Genomic DNA, 13,951 nt, shown 5'->3' on the forward strand with positions numbered 1-13,951 from the left:
TTTACTCCACATACTTAGAAGAACAAAGTTTGAATTTACCAAAAGCAAGATCAATAATGATCTGAGGGATATTTAACAAATCACATGGCCCAGGAAATCCAATGCCATCTCAGCAGTTCCATCCCCTTCCTCCAGGCCACCTGCTGTTGACAAAGTAGCAAACAGTGTTGTTGTGGTTCCTGCTAACCATATAATACCTCCAAACAATACACTTTGATGGCCTGTGTGTGTCTCTGTACTCCACCCTCAGTGACAGAGGAAAACCAAGTGCCAGCTTTCAGCACTTACCTTGCCAGGCTGTCTCAGCTGATAGAGAAATTTTTCTCCATTATCTTCCCTGTAGAAGGTCTTACATGTTAAATTATAGCCACCTAGAATGCAAAATAGCAATCATTATGATTGTGTCAGGGTCTTGAAAGCTACAGATATTGAGGCATGACTCATTCCCCATCATTACAGATCATAAAATTGATGAATAAATACACGTTTTGGCAAAGGAAGGCCATCAAGCCACATATATATTAAAAGTTTGCAACTTGAAATGAAAAGCGGGCAATAGTTTCATTAACCATATACTGTTATTGAAGGACAAAATCAACAACAGATGAATTTGGCCGACGGAAGGGCAACTGGATGCAATCTCGTGCAGGATTTCATAGTCCTAGCTCTTAATCCCTCTCCTCAAATTCTAATCAAAAATATGATCTGTCCATACACAAGACACACATAAAGCCAGAGACCATTATAGTCTTTATAAGACATTGAACAAATTCACCTCTTTACAACTGGAAATTGTCAGACTAAATATACCATTTTCTTCAAATCATAAGGTAGTTTATAGGGCAGCACGTTGTTGACATGTGTGAAAGCTGGTAATGTGTGGATTATGATTTTAAACAACCTTAGGGTGCTTGGGTGTTAGGACAATTTGCAATCTGTTTTGGGGTCTATTAGAAGCCACTGATGTAGAAGCAATCAGCCTCTTGATTTGCTTGTATTACTACTGGCAGTCTCCAAAAACTCAAAGAGCTGATTGGAAAATGAAATTGTTCAGTCAATTATCAGTCAGCTGGTAATAATTTTAGTTCAGGTGAGCATTCTGTGAGCGGGCCAGGGTTTTATTTACAAAGAATAGCATATTTTCTGCCAGAACTCCTGCATTAAAAAGGCTTGTGTATCCATTGTCCATTTTCAAAGAAAGCTGTAAATTATAAATGCTTATGACTATCCGTACCAACAAGTCATCTCAATGGAAATGACATTAAAAAAAAAAAACGATACATTCATATGTCCACTGGAATTATAAGACAGTACGGGTTTTATAATGAGAAGCACCAGTGTTCTCCCCAATTTCCACACAAGCTATCTGCTCCTCAGAGGTCATTGCTTTTAACCATGTCTGTCTTTATTTCTGACTGTTACTTCCAAACTACTCTAAATAATATGCTTATGTCTCCATTTCTTTATTTTCTTTCACCAACTCTACTCCCTGCTATAAAAAATAAGGACTTATTTCTTCATGATACTTCTTTCTTAATCCTTTCAATTTTTGAGATATGCAAAATTTCCCAGTTCTTTTATTGATTGTCTTGGTAGAGTTGAATAATATATCTAAAATTCTGTATATTTTGCTATCAACTTTAAACAGTCACTTAGATGTTTACTATGTAAAATGTTTATGTTTGTATTCTTTTTTTCTGCCAGTCTTCCAAATTTTGATCTCCAATTTGTGCCATTTTCTCTATTCTTACATTAATAGCACATAGAGGCTTTTTTGGTAAACATGATCACATCAACTGTGTTTTGACCAAAGGCTGATGGTGAAGTTGAAAACTAATGAAGAGGTTACATTGACCTGTCTAGAAAATGCTTAACACCTACAGAAAAGATGAGGGTGTTTCTAGGAAGTTACAGAACGGCTGGCTTTGTTTTCCTCCACAGGCCTCACAGCTGAATGACAGAGCGAATGGGCTGTCTCCAATGGAAGAGTGTATGGCCTGGGACACTGACTTCAGGACACAGAGCAGTGTGTATCTAAATGAGAAGCATGTGACAGTGCAGGGTCATTCTCCTCTAACTCCTTTGGAACATGGTCTTCAGTGTGTGGTCCCAGACAGGCAGCAGCAGCACTGTCCGAAATTTGTGAACTGTAAATTCTGGTTATCCACTCCAGAACAACTGCATCAGAAACCCTGGGAGTGAGACCAGCAATCTGTGTGTGAACAAGCCCCCAGCTGATCATGAAGCAAGCTAAGGTTAAAAAAAACACTGCTTTAGAGGAGACGCTATAGGGGCTATAGGGTTTTGCATTGAGGTGAATGCCAAGTAGCAGGCAGAAACAGGGTAAAAAAGCTAGGGCCAATTGGCACTGCTGGTCTAGACCTTTAATTATCTCTGCTCTCTCTTGGGGTCTCACCCTTCATTCTTACCTTTTGGACCAGGACACCCAAAGTGGATTTTCTATGGGGTTCCTTTCAATGATATGCTGGTAAATGATTAACAACCAGCTAATGAGAAGGGAGGGAGACCCTGATCTGTACTCCACGCAAGACCAATTTCAAGTTGCCAACATGACATCTCTGAAGAAGATGGGAAGACATGGGCACAATCCCAGACCGGTGAGACCTGGTTCCACCACTGGCTCCCTGGGGAACAGATTCTTGTGCAGCTCCCCTCTGCCCATTTCCAGCTCTGTTTCCTCCACCAACGTGCCTTCACAAGCTTCTTTTCTTCCAGAAATTCTGTTGACATCTCTTTCAATTGTTGATGTTTTACTGTTAAAGGTTTTACCACCTTTGATTGTTCTTTACTAACATTCTTCTGGGGTTTTATATGCATGTGTTCAGTCCAACACCTTGAAGCAGAAACCTAAGGATATATTATCATCCAAAGTTTATGACCCATTTCACTGGGTAAAGACAAAGTAACTATTCACCAACGTGTTGTTGAGGTTACCATCTGGTATTTATAAATATGCCGTGACCCCCATGGTAAAGGTCAAAGGTAGCACTGAAATTCAGTGATCCTCTATAATCCCTCATCATTTATGTGTTCAACAAATATTGAGCGCTTCCTATATGCTAAGAATGATTATAAGTGTTAGGAATAAAAAAGTAACAAAAGAGAATAAAACTGCCCTACGATTTTCATCCTGGGGACACTGGAATAATGTAGACAAGAGGTCCAGCCTGGAATGGGAACATCACAAAAGGGCAGCTAAAAGGAGGGTCATGGCCTGGAAGACTGGCCCAACACTACTTGATATCTGACAAAGTAGGTTGGGAGAAATGCACAAGGCTGACTGTAACCATATAAACCAAACATACTGTAAAACAAATGTAAAGTGTGTAATTAATACATATTATTCACAATTTCCAGCAAGATTCAGCTCTCAGTCATGCACATGCATCTCTGATATACCAGACACAGTCACCATTTAGGTACCAGAAGACAGTAGAACAGGATCCTCTAAAAAGATGAAGCTTAAAATAACGACACCAATCCTTCAATGACTTCTTGCCTTGCCAACAATGAACTCATTCCCAGAGAAGCCTCTTTTGAACTCTAGTGGGTGTTATTGCCTTTGAGGGAGGGCGCGGAGTTAGAAGGTCAGCTTGGCTGTGTGCCCTGGCTTGGCCCCTCCCATCCTCTCAACCTCTGCAGATTCACAGCTCTAAGGCAAAGTGTCCTCATCTATAAAATTAATTTGATAACAGCACTTCAGCAATGTGCTGGAAGAGTTGAATGAATAATGCAGGTGGAGGTGAGGCACACAATCCTTGCTTATTAAGTGCTCGTTGTGTGCGCTGAGTTGGCATTCTCTTTTCTGCCCTATTGCACCACAGTCAGTGCTGTCTTCCACCCACTCAACTTTGACACTGACAAATTTGGGGGATGATTTGAACCCTTCTTTTTTTTAACAAAATATGCTGCATGTCAGCTCTCAAAATTCTCTAGTTTATAATGAAGCAAACATTTCCTTTTCCAGAGCCTCGCTGTTCAGTTCAGCCCCCCTGCCTGGTGCCACACACTGAGATTTCCCACAGCCACCTGAAGGCTCAGAAATGGGCCCTTTCTAATTTGTCAGCTCTTTGGGTAGAGCCTGAGTTATCATTGAAGGCAAACTTTGGTCCTTGGAGGTGAAAAAAATCTAAGTCTTCCTAATTATAGAACACAAATATACATACAATATGGGTTGTATGATAAACAAATGTTCCACCAGAGAGCACAAACATAAACAAATACACAATTTGTCTGTGGTATTAAAATATCATGGGCTGTCTCTAGGAAAAATTTACAAAAAGGCTAGAGGGGAAATGATGAACAATATTTGAGAAAGAGAAAAATACAGTTTTCAACTTACAAAGGGGTAAGTTGATCATAGAATTTTTATGGAGAGGGCATTACAGGTCAAAAGACTTTTAAGTACCACCCCACCCCACCACCCCACACCCGGCAAAAAAAAAAAAAAAAGCTTACTTTACTTCAAAATGCTTTTTAATTCTTACCTGCTCAGTCCAGGAAAGGGCACTTCCCTGCCTTCTACTGCAGCCGCTACAAAAGACAGAAGGCTCTGCAGAGTCGGCAGGAAGAGGGGTTCCTCCACAGTGGTAGGGAGCACATGAGAATATAATTATAACTGAAGCCTGGACCCTGAAGTGGGGAAACAGATACACCTGTCAAGAAAGCCCAGGAAAGACTATGATCACAAATGATTCCACTGTCTCCGTGGAGCCTCGAGGATCCTGTGAGTAGACTGGCTGGATGACCTTGAAGACCCCTTGATCCAGAACACTCTATGATTCTGTAGGTCAGCCAGGTTCACACAGCTCATCAGCAGCTGGTCAGTGCAAACATCTTTCTCCCAAATAAGCACATATACAGAAAGGGGAAAGCAAAGCTCAGGGTAATTTAGTGACTGGCATTCAGGTGTCCTTGCTCTAATATATAAATGTTGGAAAAAGTTCTCTCACATATCAGTCCTTGATCAACATGCATCAAATGTCTGCTGTTGGTTTGGTGACTAAAATGCCATGAATTATTACTATGCATTATCAAATTGTCCGAATACTCTGGGTTTGCTGCCCTGATGTGGTTCTGAATAACAGAGAAGCTTACTGGCACTCGCATGTCTATCAATCCCCCAGACACAAATATTCTCATGGGTTGCATGATAAATAAATAAATGTTCCACTAGAGCCTACAAAACAAGTAGAATTATACATCATTGCTTAAAGGAAAGATTGTCCTTGAACAGATGAATTGTACTGAGATCTTGATTTTTAAGATATTTTTAGAACTATCAAAGAAATAATTTACTTACTGATGATTCTCCTTCCTTCCTCCTCTTATTCTATCATGAGTTTTTGGCTTTATTAGCACTAATTTCTACAGCACTGTGATTCTAATATGATTACTTGACAGAGTGATCTGAATTTTTACCACCTGTCAAATGAAACTGTATTATTGAAAATAAACCTCATTTTAGCATCTTGAACACTTTTACCAAAAAAAAACACCCCACCTTTTTCATCTAACCATTTCCCATTATTAGAGCTAAGCAGGCAGTGAAACATGCAAAGAGTGATGTGTATCTGCTTATTGTAAATGCATTTGCTCATTCATTGTTCATTTCATGCCTAGAGACCTAACATTGAATAATTAAAAATAAATAAAGAGAGTAAAACTTTCTCTTCCAGAAACAAAGAAAGGCTCAGTACTTCAAGAACTCAAAATACGGCATCTTGATGGTGGCTCAGCCCGTCCAGAGCCTCTTGAGCCAGGGACCAGCAGCACAGTGTTCACAAATGAGTCTTTTCAGGCTGGTCCTCAGTCAGTGACCCAGTAAATCATCTTCTTCAAACTCAATTTTAAGCGAGGCCAACCATTTAAAACTGATTTCGGTTTTGGCTCTCAGGAAGCGAGAAGTCATGAAGGGACAGGTGGTCCAGAATGCATATGTCTCTGGCAATATTTCCTCAATAATTCCCCATGAGCTCTTCCCGTGACATGGACTTTGACCTGATTGTGGGAGCAGTTTGGGTATGCCCAGTGCTAACACCTTCCTGGGAAAAACTCAAGTCCCACTGCTGAGTATAAACAATTAGGAAACATAAATATGTACATTCTGCCTCACTAGATTTGCTCCCAGGAAATAGCAGTGAACCCCAGAGTGGTGTTTTCCCAGCATGATAGCCAGTAGGGTGCACAGAGCCAGAGAGGTACCACTGTGCTGAGGTGAAGGGGTCTGAAGAAGTGTGTCTGAAATCAATTCAGCTTCTACAGAACCTATGGGTGATTTTTCTGGTAAAATTCCATTTTGCTATATTTGACATATCCAAGCTCAGATAAAGGGACATGACAATTCATAACTCTTAAGGAACATTTCAGGTATTTTTAAAAGCTTGGGTGACTAAGAGGTATTCTTTCAAAAGCAGTTTTAAAATAAAGAGGGGAGAAAAGTAAAGCTAATTTTACTTTACAAAATCCTACATTTAATGCTTAGAACTCTTTCTTCATGGGAGTTTTTGTTTATAAGTTTCAAGCTATTTTCTGGATTGGTCATTTACACAAGAAGCTCTTACCACAAGATCATATCATGTAAATGTGCCAAGTAGACCACATTTCACATTCCATTGTGTGGGGAATACAAAGCAAGGCTTTTTAAAAAAATATGACTTGATTTATTGATTTTCTTGGGATTTCTACTTACATAATGATATTAAAAATTCAATCTCAGTCTTAAATCGCTGTTCTCCCTAAGGGTCAGCAACTGCTCATTTTCTTTTTTTTTTAATTTAGACACACATACATCTGTGATTATTTGAACAACTCATAGTGACAAAATATGAAGTCTGGAGAAACCAGGGATGCTAGAATAGGTCTCCCTATATTTAAATCTCAGCTTGGCCACTTCCCTGTTTGACAGCCTCTGGGAAACCACTTAATCTCTCTGTGTCTCAATGTCGTGTAATGTCAAAATGTTGATTATGATGATACGAACCTCATAAGGTTATTTGCAGGTTTACATGGCTTAATACTAATGTGCTTAAAAAAGAGTTTCATACTGGGGTGCCTGGGTGGCTCAGTCAGTTAAGTGTCCTACGCTTGATTTCGGCTCATGTCATGAGATCGAACCCTGCATCAGGCTCTGCACTGACAGTGCAAAGCCTACTTGGGATTTTCTCTTTCCTTCTCTCTGCCACTCCCCTCCATGCTCTCTCTCAAAATAAATAAACATAAAAAAAAACCTGGTACCTTATACATATTTGTTGTACAATCAAACACAATAGAAAGCAATGACTCAAATACATGCAAGAACTTCACACATTCATTCAACTGCCATTCAAAATTCATTTAATAATTGTCATTTTCATCTCTTTTAAATCTATAAAATTTTGTTTTGCATAGCTTTTTGGGGCAGTTGGGTGGCTTGGTCGGTTAAGCGTCCAACTTCGGCTCAGGTCATGATCTCATGGTCCGTGAGTGTAAGCCCCGCGTTGGGCTCTGTGTTGACAGCTCAGAGCCTGGAGCCTGTTTCAGATTCTGTGTCTCCCTCTCTCTCTGCCCCTCCCCTGTTTATGCTCTGTCTCTCTCTGTCTCAAAAATAAATAAACGTTAAAACAAAAATTTAAATCTATAAAATTTTCTTTCTGCATAGCTTTTTAACTGTGTGGCCTTGGACACATTGTGTAACATATATACACTTCAGTTTCTTCATCTGTTCAACAGGAAAAATAAACGTACACATGTCATAAAATTATGCGTGATAAACATGATGTTGGTAAAACGCTTAAGAAAGTCCTTACTCTTTCAGCAAAAGATTAACAAATGTTATGTAATCTTAATAAATACTCTAAACAAGGCCTTGGGCATATAATCGATACGATATTTCATATTAGGGATGAACAGATGGATTACCCAGTAAGTGGTGTGGAGGCAGCCAGCATGTGGGAATGTAATATTAGATTTTCACATTACATCTTAAACCGAAATAAATACAAGTGTAAAAATGAATCCTTTAAATCTAGCTGGAAATCTAGGTACATTTATTTAATCACAGCAAAAGGTTATTCATTGATTGGCAAACCTTTTCTACAAAGGGCCACGAATTTTAGAATTTGAGGCCCATAGAGTTTCTGTTGCATTTGTTCAGCTCTGCTGTTATAGCTGCAAACACCTACAGAAAATCAGTGACCAATGAGGTATCGCTGTGTCCCAGGAAAACATCATAAAAATAGGCTAAGGGCCTGTTAGACTCCAGGACCATAGTTTTCCAATCCCTGTCTACTTCATTCTAGTGTCCCAAACAAAAACTATATAAAACCTTGTAAAAGCCATGTTGGGTTACCAAGTTTGTCATATTATCTCGGGTCTAGACTCTACATAGTATCATGAAAAAGAAATAAATAATGTGTTCTCTACCTTTAAGAGCATTGTCATCCAGTCAACTAGTTCCGGACAAAGTGATGCACAAAATGTTATAAAGAGCACACAGACGTGCGATCGGAATTACAAATGGTTTGTAGTCAAAACAAGTCACGTCAGTGCTTGAAGAAAATTATATGAAATCCAACTGGAAGATTTCCCAGTGGGGCAGTAATTCCATCTGGGGCTCATTTTCCATGGACACCAACCTGTTTTTCTTCAAAAATATGAAGGAACTTGAAGATTTAATGTTCTTTCATAAACTGAATCAACCATTCACATAAAATGTGACATATTTTAATCCACATACTTTTTGAGAATTTTGGTTTTAAGAACTCCAACATGAAAGTACCCTCTCTGGGCTTTTCTTGACAAGTGTCTTAAGACAAGGAGGCTTCTTAACCCCATTTGTTCATGTTTTTCTCATCCCATAGTCAGACACTGCCTTTCATTTCATTTGCCTTAATGAATTGGATGGTAAATTGATTTTCTAAAATGAAGAGTTATCCCTCAATTAACTTGTTAAATTAAATATCAGCTGTGCCATCAAGGAATTCTTTCCTAGTGAACAATTAAGTTTTACAAGCATTATTCTGTCTGTTCATTCTGGCATGACAAATATAACACTTCAGGCATCAAGCTTTTATAAACTGTTAACATGTAATCTGATTCATCATGAGAATGCACATTTTGTCCAGTGGGAAAGATTCTACACAATGCACACTGAAGGAACAGCAAAACCATGAACTGCTCTGATGACTCGATTAGTCATTTCAAGTTCCTTAAAATCATCCCACTGTCCTACCAGGAATCATTCTGTAATTCCCACAGCGGTCTCTATATTTCCCTACCTCCGAAGGCAGAGGGTTAATGACTTGCTTCACTCCAAGTGTGATTCACTACGTTCCTGCCACACTGGACTTCTTGAACCCCCAATATCATTCTTGGGTCTTTGCATTTGCTGTTTCTTCTGCCTGAAAAACTTTACCTGTAAACTTATTGATGTGTCTCATTAATGAGTGTTCTACAAGTTTTAACTCATCTTTAACTCTTCAAAATACTTTTTCCAGATTACTTAACCTAAAGTGTGACACAAACACACCCTCCATCAATCACCATCAGATGACCCTAATTCATTTTGGTTACCAAGATCTGATATGATCCTGTTTGTAGATGCATTCTTGTATTTTATGACTCCCGTCACCAGAACATAAGATACATGAGTGCATCTTTGTGCATCTGTAGCTCCTAAAAGATGGTCAGGAATACAGTAGGCCCTCAACAGTAGAATAACAAAAAGAAGGAGGAAACAAAGGAAAGGAAGGCAAGAAGGAATAAAAACCAATAGATAGTGCAGCCTCGTCTGGAACTCCAGAGACACAGAACTTCTCAAAGGCCCTTCCTTATTCTGTCTGCTCCAGCAGGGTAAAAAGCCACTTGAGGTTTTGAATGCAGGTTTGAGTCTGGTTCTCTTGGGAGAACGTCATGTGATATGCAAAGGGAAGACCAGTATGTTAGAGCTATACATGAGTTCACATGGCTAGACATGTTAGAACATGTTAGAGCTGTTTGCTCATGAATTCACACTGGTGTGTGTGTGTGTGTGTGTGTGTGTGTGTGTGGTTCTATTCTACCCAACAACTCATTGATACCCTCTGATCCAGTGTTTTTTCAGCCCTCTTATTGTTTCCCTTACTTAAGCCCACAAACTTCTTTCAATCTGTATGTCTCTACATAAAACAAAATTTGATTTAAATAACCTCTTTTCATTCTGTGTTTTAAATTTTGATTAAAAAAATAAAAATTAAGTATTAAATTATTTTTTATTAAGTAATTTTTTACATATTTCTGTCCACATATTTAGTCATTATGGAATTTCTTCCATTACCATTCTTTTCCATATTTTTACTAGATTAGCAAAAAGCATTCTCAGAAATAAGCTCCCATAATTCAGTCTAGCATTGAACACACTGTCCCCCAGCCATGAGTGCTACAACTGTTTTTAGTGCACATTATAATCACATAAATTTAATTTTTGTGCTAACTATAATGGAGAGAAGAGGGTACAACTTGGGTGTCAAATATTAGTGGAAGACATCTCTTCAATGAAATACCATGAAGTTAATAAATATTATGTGATTATGATGTGTCTGTGTAAGCTCATCAGTTGAAACAAATGTACCGTTTTAGTGAGTGATGCTGACAAGGGCAGAAGATATGCATGTGTCCAGGCAAGGAATATTCAGGAAATCTCCATACCTTCTCAATTTTTCCGTGAATCTAAACTGCTCTAAAATACAAAATTTTTAAAAATATAAACAAAGTATATCTGTATTATAATTGAAACTACAAAAAATTAATGTGCACCTGATCTGGGTAAGGATGATAATAAGCACCATGAGAGTGGTCAACAGTTCATGCACTTGAGGGACTTCAAGAGGTCTTTTTAAAAAAAAATTTTTTTAACCATTAATTAATTTTATCAATAATAATAAAACAAAATAGCACAAAATTATATTTATACATGAATAAAAGTAAATACCCATCTAAAGTAATTTTCCAATCAATATGAAGATCTTTTTTCATTCACTGAATGTAACCCAGAGCTTTGACAGTGAGGATATTTTACGGATTTCCTACGAAGGCTCACTGTGGTGTCTAATCTGCAGAGCTGATGATATCATAGGGGAGCTTAAAAACAGTTACAAAAATTCCTTCTCTGCCAGATAGCACATGAAGAAGTTTTAATGTGAGCTGCTGCCCTAAGCTGCTTTGTATTTCAAAAGTAGACAGAAGGCTTTGGACAAGGAAAAGAGGAAAGCCTCCTGGCAGAAGAGCCTTTGGGTTGGACCTGAGAGAGGCAGGTAGTCTCCACAGACATCATGGGCACCACATAACTTCCAGTCAAGTGTGGGCAATCCTAGCTGTGATTTCTACGGAATCACTGAATCATTGTCATAAGTAATTGGTTGGATTTAATAAGTTCTTTCTGCCAGAAGAGTAACGTTTCAGCCTATCTATGAAACTTCTTTCTGGCAAGATTACGCTGGAATACAAAGGCTGGTTGCTTTCATACTGAGTATCAGCTTTTCTTCAAATGTGTTTTGCAGAATCCTGACTCCTGGAGATTTTCTGCCAAACCCACCTACCCCCATCACAGATTAACAGTCCTGAAGTCAACCTTTCTATTCTCATTTCACCACAAACCCTTTTGGGTTAGTAGGTAATGCTTATTAACAGCCTAGCAGCATTGCAGAATTAAGAGGCAGTACAGTGTAGTGGGGAGAAGCCTGGACTAGAGACAGCCTACCAGGGCTGTCACTGCAGCTTTCCATCTAGGGCTGTGTGACCTCAAGCAGGTTACTTAACCTCTCTGTGTCTTACATTCTTCATGTACAAAATGACAATGACAATAATCACCAGACATGGTGAGCACTAGGTAAGGGCTATCCTTAGAGCAGCGTTCTCTGGGTTCTCTGTCGGAAAAAAGAAATTTCTGAGACACAAGCAAATGTAACATGCTCTTGTTGATGTTCACATAAAAATCCAAGAAGGCTGCTTCAGCCGTGCCTCTGGCCCCTGGACAGAAGCTTCTGACTTCCCGCACAGCAGAGGAATGAGAGCACAGGAATGACAGTGGTGCACTCAGGTGTAGGAGTTGTTAAATCTGAGACGGTCTGGTATGCGCAGTAGATGGCAGGCCATGCAGATTTGCAGTGCAGAGCCGAGGACAAGGCTTTTCAATGAATTACCCCTGTTGTCTCTCCTGATGGCTTCAGGACATGGACCCTGTCACACTCACATACGTTCTCTTCCAGGACTGGCTAAGTCTCAATGATCTGCTGAGAGACCTTGGTAAAGCAGTCCTCTATTTATGGATGTGTGTCCATTCCACCAGGGATGTAGGCACTGGTGTCCGAGAGCGTGCTGAACTGCCTCCTCTTGTCATTTATGTGTCCCTTCTTATACCTGCATGGCTGGCTGGCAGCATTTCCCGCCAGAGGCAAACCATAGTTCCGGGTCCCAGACCTGACAGAGTGTATCAGCCCCTGCAATGAGGATGCCTCTGAAAGCATCCTCCCTACCTCCAATGAAGCCGAATGTGGTCCTGTCAAATCAAGTGGACCTGGAGTTTTGCTCTGAGGCTAGAACTGGTGTGATGGCATGTAACAAAGTTGACTGAAAATCTCGAGAGCCAGAGAATGAATCGGAACTAAAGTTTCAGAGAGCACAGAGGCTCAAGGCTGAGAAACAGCCGTCAAATTCCAGGAGTCTTCTTGAGTCACTATAGACCTTTTAAACCACTGATCCTTCTTTAGGAGGTCTGGAGGGGTCTTCCTATTTATTCATTTTTATATTTATTTTTATTTTTATGTTATTTTATTTTGTTTATTTTATTTGGGTCTTCGTATTTAAGCTGCATTGCCACTGAAATGTTCTGGTCATTGTGCTACCTCAGGTTGGATTATGATGACAATGATGATACCGTGTATTCCAGTGATTCCCAGACTTCTCTAGTCTGCAGAACCACGTGTTTCTGCTGTGAAGCCATAAGGATTCACTGGTTGATATATGTCCCTGATTTACAACACTTATTTGGTTCTCAGTCACCTGAACCTAATGATGTCCCACCAGCAACAGTGGTACATTGGGTGGAACACTGCTGTGGACTGAGTGCTCCAGTTCTCTCCCACCCCTACCCCACACTCCCCATCTCCACACCCCACTCCTGAAAAAATCCATATGTTGATTCCCTAATACCCAGCGTGATGGTATTTGGAAGTGGAGGCTTTGGGAGGTAATTCCATCTAGACTAGGTCATGAGGATGGGGCCCATGATGGTATTCTTACCTTTGTAAGAAGAGGAAAAAGACCAGAGCCCCTCTCTGCTATGTGAGGACATAGCAAGAGGTGGCCATCCACAATGAGGAACAGGGTTCTCACCAGACACTTAAGTCCACCAGCATCTTGATCTTGGACTTCCCGACCTGCAGAATGTGAGAAAGACATGTTTATTGTTTAAGCTAAGCAGTATATAGCACCTTGTGTTGACTGAAGCATGCTCACCATCCACGAGAGCATAATGTTAGGGAGTGAGCACACTGAAAAAGTTGCCATGGAATTCTGATGCTTCCCATACTATGTCTCTGAGAATCACTCTTGTATGCAAACTGCTTAGGAGATGCCTATGAGATATGAGCTATTCATTAATCTGCCTCTGCATACAAAGGTATTATCATTTTTTTAATTGTTTTTCTTTTTCTCTCAATGAATTTAAAATTCTGTAGCAGAGAAAAACCTAGTAAGTTAAACATTAATAAATGGAAGATAGAGATGTAGACTTTGAAAACTCATATGTTTATATGGTTTCTCCTTCCAATTTATCTGTCACAGGCATTTACAATGTCTAGTAGGTGTTGTCAGATTTCAATGTTCTCAAGTCTATAATAGGGACAATGATCTTGCCCTATCTCACAGAGTAATTAAAGAAAGCAAATTAGAAAAAACAACACCGGGGTGCCTG

At 39.6% G+C, this 13,951-nt stretch overlaps 1 long non-coding RNA gene across 1 annotated transcript in view; it reads right to left on the minus strand.

Moving 5' to 3' along the window:
- Positions 1–13,406, minus strand: part of LOC131492366 (uncharacterized) — a 55,761-nt gene extending 42,355 nt beyond the window's left edge. The window contains exons 1-4 of the long non-coding RNA XR_009252031.1: positions 13,279–13,406; positions 4,509–4,676; positions 3,370–3,468; positions 289–371 (exon numbers count right to left, since the gene is read on the minus strand). This is a non-coding gene — a long non-coding RNA (uncharacterized LOC131492366). The remainder of the gene's footprint in view (positions 1–288; positions 372–3,369; positions 3,469–4,508; positions 4,677–13,278) is intronic.
- Between the last annotated feature and the right edge of the window lie 545 nt (positions 13,407–13,951).

The sequence above is a fragment of the Neofelis nebulosa genome, chromosome 13 (genome assembly GCF_028018385.1).
Source record: "Neofelis nebulosa isolate mNeoNeb1 chromosome 13, mNeoNeb1.pri, whole genome shotgun sequence".
NCBI classification, from domain to species: domain Eukaryota; kingdom Metazoa; phylum Chordata; class Mammalia; order Carnivora; family Felidae; genus Neofelis; species Neofelis nebulosa.